The sequence below is a fragment of the Mandrillus leucophaeus genome, unplaced genomic scaffold (assembly GCF_000951045.1).
Source record: "Mandrillus leucophaeus isolate KB7577 unplaced genomic scaffold, Mleu.le_1.0 Scaffold704, whole genome shotgun sequence".
NCBI lineage: Eukaryota > Metazoa > Chordata > Mammalia > Primates > Cercopithecidae > Mandrillus > Mandrillus leucophaeus.
In genome coordinates, this window is record NW_012107631.1 from 210,175 (window position 1) to 217,344 (window position 7,170).

Genomic DNA, 7,170 nt, shown 5'->3' on the forward strand with positions numbered 1-7,170 from the left:
TTCTCTTTTCTGCTCCCCCACCAACCTACTTCACATATACTATGTGAGGTAACATTACCAATTTCAAATTATTTTCTATATAGCTCCCATTTTTCCTTTATGGGTGCCCTTATCCTTTAATACACTGAAAAACAAAAAAGGAGTGACAGTCAAAACAAAAAGCACCATGAATTAGTCTATCTAAAAGAATAAACATGAGTTTTGAGGCATATGTATATTTAGCTCAAAATGTGTAAAATAAATGAGGAAGTCTTTATGTTGGTCTAATCTGTTCTAAAAGCATTACCATGCCATAAAAATCTACAACTAAGTTATATATTTTAATTATTTAACTATCCTAGGGAGTATATCTTATATAATATTTAAATCAAGTTTAAAGTTTAGTAAGAATTGTAAGAAATGTCTCTGTTACTCAATATTCCTTTTCTAAAAGGCATTGGTGCGATAGTCTTTCTGATAATTGACAGTCAATTGCAAAGGGACCGTACGTGTTAAGATGTTGCTCCTTTGAAGGACCCTCTTAGGCTTTACATCTCTTCTGTTAACATTCATGAAACTGGATAATAGCTCCTTCTAACATCCCTTCTTGGTGGCCAAGGGGACTGTTTTTATTGGTAAATTCAGAAACAGTAATAAAATAGAAGATTTGAAAATCCTCAAAGAGAACCAGAGTGAACAGTCTCCCTGATTCAGCCACTGTTTGCAAATATTTATTTTTCATCTCTAAACCTCAGAGTGTGTTTGATTTGAAGCACTAAAACAGCAATTGCTCTAACCCACAGAAAATTTTTATGCTGAATAAACCACCTCATAAGCTGAAGCTTAAACATTTACTGTGGATGCCTTCACACAGCGTTTCCCCTGTGAAGCATCTGGAATTCTGGCTTTCAATTGACTTAATTGTCATGTCACTTTGGAAAACTTCCCAAGACCTTAAGGAATTTAGGCTTTACATTATTGTAATAAAAAATTCCTAATTTTTGTTTATTAAAAACACAATATCTCCCTTATCATCAAATTCACATGCTAAAGCTGGAAGAGACCTTGGAGATCATCTCATTTCACCTTTTTAGTTGATATGCATTTTTTGTAGGGAGAGATCTGGGTAATGTTTTAGTAACATACTTAGCTTGACTCAGTGAAGGAAATGCTTTCCTCTAAATGAGAGGCTCCACATATTTCATAGTATAGGCAAGGAATGGCTCAAAGTTTTTGAATGAATATCATGAATTGTTCCATCCACATCCTAGCTCTCTCCCTACTCCTTGACAGAATCATAGTCTCATCACCCTAAAGAATTTTAACTCAGTTTTATCCCTCAAAGGCAGTACTGTGAAGATGTCTGTTTTTTTTTTTCTTTTCTTTTTAAAATTATTTTATATTGACACATAATAATTGTACATATTTATGAGGTACATGTGTTATTTCTATATATGCATACAATGTAGAATGAAGAAATCAGGGTATTCAAGATATCTGTCATCTCAAACATTTATCATTTCTTTGTGTTGAGAATATTTCACAAATTCCAACCATTCTGAAATACAACTATAAATTATTTTTAACTATAGTGACTCTACTGTGCTATTGAACACTAGAACTTCTATCTAACTATCTGTTTGTACCAGTTAGCTGATCTATTTTCATCTCACCCTCTTCACTCTTTCCAGCACCTGGTAATTAACATTCTACTATTCCACTCTCTACCTCTGTAAGACCATCATTATTTCTGTTTGTTTGTTTTAATTTAGAAACCAGGTCTTGTTTTGTTGCCCAGATTGGCCTCAAATGCCGGGGCTCAAGAAATCCCCCTTCCTCAGCCTCATGAGTAGCTGTGACTATAGGTGCATGCCACCACATCTGACAAAAAGAATGTTTTTGACTTCCACATATGATGGAAAATATGTGATATTTGTCTTTCTATGCCTGGCCTTTTTCACTTAACATAATGACCTCAAGTTCCATTCATGTTGCTGCAAATGACATTTCACTCATTTTTGTAGTCAAATAGTATTCTGTTGCATATATGGCACATTTTCTTTATCCATTCATCCATTGATGGACATTTAGGTTGATTTTATATCTTTGCTATTGCGAATAGTGCTGCAATAAACATGCGAATGCAAATACACCTTTAATGTACTAACTTCCTTTCCTCTGGATAAACATCCTGGAATGGGATTGTCATATCATATGTTAGTCTGATTTTCAGATTTTTGAGAAATTTCCATACTGTTTTCTGTAGATGATGTATTAATTTACATTCCTACCAACAATGTATGTGTTCCTTTTTCTCCACATCTCATCAACATCTATTATTTTTGTCTTTTTCTATTAGTCATTCTACCTGGAGTAAAATGATATGTCATTGCAGTTTTCATTTGAATTTCCATGATGATTTGTGATATTGAAGATTTTTATATATTTTCTTTTGAGAAATATTTACTCAAATCCTTTGGCCATTTTTTACTGGGCTTATTAATTTTTTTACTGTTGCTTAGTATCTTGCGTATTCTGCATATTAGTCCCTTTTCAAATGATTAGGTTTTAAAATATTTTCTCCCATTCAACAGGTTGTTTCTTCACTCTCTTTTCTTGTTGTGCAGAAGCCTTTGTAGTTAATATGGTCCAATTTATCTATTTTAGTTTTTGTTGTCTGTGTTTCTGAGGTCTTAGCCATAAAATCTTTGCCAAGACCAATATCTTGAAGTGTTTCTACAATGTTTTCTTCTAGTAGTTTTATAGTTTCAGTTCTTAGGTTTAAGTCTTTAAGCCATCTTAAGTTGATTTTTGTATATGGTCAGAGTTAGGGGTCCAATTTTACTCTTCTGCATTCTGCAATTTTCCCAGCATCATTTACTGAAGAGGGTGTCCTTACTCCAGGGGATGTTCTTGGCGCCTTTGTTGAAAATCAGTTCACTGTAAACACATGAATTTATTTCTAGATTATCTATTCTGTTGCATTTGTTAGTGTGTCTGTTTTTATACCAATAACATTCTATTTTGGTTACTATATTCTTGTAATATATTTTGAGGTAAGGAAGTGTGATGCTTTGTTCTTTTTGCTCTAGATTGCTTTGGCTACTTGGGCTCTTTATTAATTCTATGCAAATTTTAAAATGGCTTTTACTTTTTCTGTGAAACATGATGTTGGTATTTTGACAGAGATTGCATTGACTCTTCAGATTGTTTTGAGTAGTAATTGTCATTTTAAAGATATTAATTTCTCTCATTTATGAGCATGGGGTATCTTTCCATTTTTTGTGTCCTCTTCATTTTCTATGATCAGGGTTTCATAATTTTGCTTGTAGAAATATTTCACCTCCTTGGTTAAATTTATTCCTTTTTTATAAGTTTGGGAGCTATTTTAAACGAAATTTCCTTTTGAATTTTCTCTCAGCTAATTCATCAGTGATGTACAGAAACACTACTGATTTTTGTATGTTGATTGATATTCTGCAACTTTACTGGATTTACTTAACAGATCTAATAGTTTTTTGGTAGAGTCTTTAGATTTTTATAGAAATAAGATTATATCATTGGCTAAAAGAGACAATTTGATTTCCTCTTTCCAATGCAGATACATGTTTTTTTCCTCTATTTGATTTCTATTACTAGGACTTTCAGTATTATGTTGAACAAGAGTGGTGAAAGGCGGCATCCTTGTGTTGTCCTAGTCCTTAGAGAAAGTTCTTTCAGCTTTTCCTCATTCAGTAGGATGTTACTTATGGGTTTGTCATATATGGCCTTTATTATGTTGAGATATTGTTCTTCTATACCTAGTTTGTTGAGATTTTTTATGATAAGAAGATGTTGAATTTTATCGAATGTTTTTTCTGCATCTACTGAGATAAATATATGGTCTTTGTACATCATTCTGTTCATGTAATGTATCCCATTTATTCATTTGTGTATGCTGAACCATCCTGGCATCCCTGGAATAAATCCCACTTAATCATGGTTTTTTGTTTGTTTGTTTGTTTGTTTGTTTGTTTTGATGTCCTGTTGAATTTTGTTTCCTACTATTTTGTTCAATTATTTTGCACCTATATTCATCAGGAATATTGGCATCTAGTGCTTTTTCTTTCTTCTTCTTTTTTTCTTTTTTTTTTTTTTTTTTTTTTTTTTTTTGCATTCTTGTCTCATTTTAGTGTCAGGGTTATGTTGGCATCGTGAAATGAGGTAGGGAGACTTCCCTCCTATTCAATTGTTAGGAATTGTTTGAGGAAAATGATGTTAGTTATTCTTTGAAAATCTGGTAGAATTTAGCAATGAAGACATCTGGTCCTGGACTTTTCTTTCTTAGGAGATTTATTATTACTGACTGAATGTTATTACTCATTACTGGCCTGTTCAGGTTATCTATTTCTTCCTGATTCCATATTGGTAGGTTTTATGTGTCCAGAAACTTGTCCATTTCCTCTAGGTTTTCTGGTTTGTTAGTGTATAGTTGTTCATAATACTATTTTATTATCTTTTTATTTCAGTTATATCAGTTGTAATGTTTCCTTCTTCATTTCTAATTTGTATATTTGCACCTTCTTTCTATTTTCTTGGTTAGTCTAGCAAGTAGTTTATCCATTTGTTTACCTTTGAAAATAACCAATTTATGTTTGATTGATCTTTCATATTTTTAAGTGTCTATTTCGTTTAGCTTTGTCCTGATCTTTATTATTTATTTTACTAATTTTGAGACTGGTTTGTTCTTGTGTATCCAGCTAGTTGAGTTACATTGTTATATTATTTGAAATCTTACTATTTTTTTTCATGTAGGCATTTATTGCTGTAAACTTTCCTTCTTTTCTACATCCCATAGGTTTTGGTATGTTGTGTTTCAATTTTGATTTGTTGAAGGAATTTTTTTTTCATTTTCTCCTTAATTTTGTCCTTAACCCAATGATCATTCAAGAGCATGTTGTTTAGTTTCCATGTATTTATAGTTTTAAGTTTCTCTTGTTATTGACTTTGAGCTTTAAAAGCACTATCATCTGAGAAAATACTTTATAAGATTTTGACTTTTAATATTTGTTGAGATACTTGTTTTGTGTCCTAATAAATGGTCTATCCTACAGAATCCCATGTGCTGATGAGAAAAAAACTGTGTATTCTGTAGCTGTTGAATTAAATGTCCTGTAAATGTCTGTTAGCTCCAATTGGTCTAATATGCAGTTTATTTTATTTATTTATTTGTGTATTTGTATAAATTTAAGGGGTACTAGTACAATGTGGTTACATGGATATATTGCACAGTGGTGAAGTCTGGGTTTTTAGTGTGTCTATTACCTGAATAATGTACATTGTACCCATTAAGTAATTTATCATCATCAACCCCCTCCCACCATTCCACCCTTCCTAGTCTCCAGTGTTTATTATTCTATGCCCTATCTCCACTTGTACACATTATTTAGCTCCCACTTACCATTGAGATCATGTTGTATTTGACTTTTTGTTTTGAGTTATTTCACTTAAGATAATGGCTTCCAGTTATATATATGTTGCTGCAAAAGACATTTTTCCTTATTATGGCTGAATATTACCCCATTGTGTATATATATCATGTTTACTTTAGCCAATCACCTATTAATCGATGCTCAGGTTGATTCCCTATCTTTTCTATTGTAAATAGTGCTGTGATAAACATATAAATGAAGATATATTTTTCATATAATGATTTGTTTTCCTTTGGGTAGATACTCAATAATAGGATTGCTGGGTTGAATGGTAGTTCTATCTGTAGTCCTCTGAGAAACCTCCATACTGTTTCCTATAGAGGTTGTACAAAGTTGCATTCCCCTAGTGTATAAGTGCTCCCTTTTTCCTGCATCCTTGCCAGCATATGTTAATTTTGACATTTTAACAATGGTCATTCTGACTAGTATAAGATGATATCTCTTTATGGTCTTAATTTGCATTTCTCTGATGATTAGCGATGTTGAGTGTTTTTTCATATGTTCATTGATGATTTGTATGTCTTCTCTTGAAAAAATTCTATTCATGTTATTTGCCTTTTATTATTTGTTGGGGTTTATTTGCTCTTATTTTTTGTGGTTGAGTTGTTTGAGTTCCTCATAAATTCTGGATATTAGTTTCTTGTCAGCTTTATAGTTTTAATATAATCTCTTCCATTAAGCAGGTTATCCATTCACTCTATTGATTATTTATTTTGCCATGCAGAAGCTTTTTAGTTTAAGTAAGCTTACGTTTAGTTTGTATATTTTTGGGTTTTTTGCTTGTGCTTTTGAGGTCTTAATTATGACTTCTTTGCTTAGGCCAGTGTCCAGAAGAGTCTTCCCTAGATTTTCTTCTAGTATGTTTGTAATTTCAGATCTTACATTTAAGTCTTTTTTCTATCTTGAATTGATTTACATTTATAGTGACAAATAGGGGTTCTGTTTCATTCTTCTGCATATGGCGTTCCAATTCTCCCAACACTGTATTTTGAAATGCATAAAATTTTCCAGTGTATGTTTTTTGTCATTTTTGTTAAAGATTAGTTGGCAGCAGATACATGACTTTATTTCTGGATTCTCTATTCCATTCCATTTGTCTAGGGTCTATTTTTATACTTGTACCATGCTGTTGTGCCTGCTCCAGCCTTGTATTATAATTTGAAGTCAGGTAATGTTATGCCTCCAGCCTTGTTCTATTTGCTTAGGATTACTTGATTATCTGGACTTATTTGAGGTTCCATATGAATTTTAGAACTATTTTTTCTTATGTGAAAAATAACGCTGAGATACCGATAACGATTGCATTGAATAAACTAAATGTTTCTTTGTTAATTTCATATCCAACTGATCTGTCTAATGCTGACAGTGTTAGAGTCCACAGCTATGATTCTATTGAAGTGTATCTCTCCTGTCACATCTAATAATAGTTTATTTATATATCTAGATGCTCTGGTGTCAGTCAGGTATATTTAGAATTGTTATATCCTCTTGCTGAAGTGATCACTTTATCATTATATATGATTATATATAAACCTTTTTGTCTCTTGCTGTTTTTGATTTAAAAGTCTCTTTTATCTGATATAAGTATAACTATTCCTGCTTTTTTCTTGTTTCCATTTACATGGAATATCTTTTTTCATCCCTTTACCTTCAGTCTGTGTCTTTACAGATAAGACGAGCTTCTTACTCATACACAGTGTATAATTGAGTCATTTTTTAA